Below are 2,265 nucleotides of genomic sequence, written 5' to 3'. Positions count from 1 at the left end.
TCTAATCATTTTCTAATGAGTATGTATTCTGTGCCTATGTCATGTTTGCTTGCAGTTTCCATGATTAGACTATAAGCTGCATGAATGCAGGTAACTTTGTCTATTTTATTCATTCATGTAACTTTTATTCATTCATGCCTGCCATAGATAGTCTATAAATAATTATTATATAAATGAGTAAATTTACAAGTGTTTTCTCTAGTAGCCTTGATTTCAAAAATTATCCTGTGGCTCTACCATGTGATTTTCAATGTCATTTTCTAGTCTCTGATTGTCTTTTCTATGCTCTTTCTCTCTGGATGTGCACTTGGATGTGCAATAACGTGGGTCTTCTGCCAGGCACGGACAATGACCTTAATGATATTGGGCTTTGAGTCCTTCATAGGCCTGATAGAACTATTCTGTCACATTATATTTGACCTGCTTGGAGTTATAGAAACGGAAGTCATTTTATTCTCTTTCACCAAATTCCACCCAGTGAATCCAGCAAAGATTCCCCACTAGGCCTGTAAAAGGGATAAATTAATTACAGTGAGCAGCATTCCCAGGCCACATAATTTAACTTAATTAGAAAATGCTATTATTTCCAAATATTCTTTTGCTTTCTCTGTCCAGGGAGAAATCATGCCTTTGGGTTTCAAAGCTGGATGATATATCCAGAACTTTCCGCCTACCACTAATTCTCCCTCTACAAGTCCATGTATAAAAACTAACGCTTGCCACTGAGTCTATCATGGACGTGTAATATACACGAATAGTCAGATAATCTCAAGCTTTGAAGACGTACCTCTGTTTGTGTTTGGAGGGCATAAGCATGTGAATTTAAATGTTGAATTAACTAAGAAACAATGAGAAGGTCATAGGTGGTTTAGGAAACCCAATTTTGTAAAGTCTGAGTATACTCAAAGGTGGATTAAACTTGAAAGGAATATCTAAATTGTGCTAAAGTAAGAGATTGAGGAATTGAACAAGTTAAACTGAAACTTTATCTGGAATAATCTGAAGTGATCAAGATAGCCCATTTTAACACTTAACTTGTGATTACAGAGAATAACTCTGCTCATGTTCAGGAATACTGTCAAGTTGAATTCGTTTGTTTGATGTTATAATGAAAATAACAAGGAGAAATCATATGAATGTAATACACAGAAAAGTTAGGGCAGCCAATTCATATCCAAGAATACGAATAGCGAGAGGATGTCCGGAAGCTTTTTAAATGAATATTATCATTAAAGCAGCTAATATTTCAATTTGCTAATGACAGATATCAGCAATATTTTCCTCATATATGGAAGGAAAAACACCATTATTCTTGGAAAATTGATATACTAACAAGTGAAATGCAGTAATATAGTGATTGGTACCCCATGGATACAGAGAATGCGAATCTCCTACAGCACTGGTAAAAAGACTTTAGAGGGAAGGTAACTGGCTGTATAGGAAGAAAGACATATTATGTTTCTCACAAGGCAGGCTAACTATCCACAACCCTACCATCTACAAACTGAGTGGCTTGAACGGCCATACAACTTGACAAAAGGAGTCAAAAGAGAATTTAGGCATATGTGCGAGAGACTCAGGGGAGTTCAGGGCTGTGGCTAAAGGTAGAGGAACCAAATGTTACCTTATGTTTAACGATTAATTGTGACCTGTGTTTTCATTCTGATAAGAACATCTTTTCCCTGTAATCAGTTGTAGAAATTGCACAGTAGCTTCTAATTCTTTCCTGGTCCATTGGGTGGACTTGACATTCAAAGCCCTATAAGCCTGACAAAATATGGTTCCCAGAACTAGGGCAACCAGAGTTAATGTCTTTCATGAGATAATAAAAATAGCACGTAAGTATTGAGTTAATATAGTAATAAGAGTAAAAAGTCAGTAGAGCAGAATAATAGTATCAGACTGTGTGTATCAAAATCCTGAATTAGTCATTTAACTTGACCTTGGCCAAGTCACTATTATTATTATAGCTGGGAAAAGAATTAAAGCTTCAAAAAATTTTAACTCAAAAAAGTTAGGAAATTAGGAACAGGTTTAGATGCCATGAGGATGAGAAGAAGTTTAAAGTTTGATATAAGCCGTAGTGAAATTAGCTAAAATTGTGAGGTTCGGAGCTGATATACCATTTACATGTGGGGATAATTTTTTGTCACCGGTAATATATGGCAGCCTAATTTCTACTGTGCAGAAAAACGAGCAAACAATTTAGAGATAGAAGATAATTTAACATATATATATGGTGGAGCATATATCTATCTATATATA

This window comes from Echinops telfairi, unplaced genomic scaffold (genome assembly GCF_000313985.2).
Source record: "Echinops telfairi isolate 266 unplaced genomic scaffold, ASM31398v2 ScPeMD7_9;HRSCAF=40, whole genome shotgun sequence".
NCBI lineage: Eukaryota > Metazoa > Chordata > Mammalia > Afrosoricida > Tenrecidae > Echinops > Echinops telfairi.
This window is presented reverse-complemented; position numbering follows the sequence as displayed.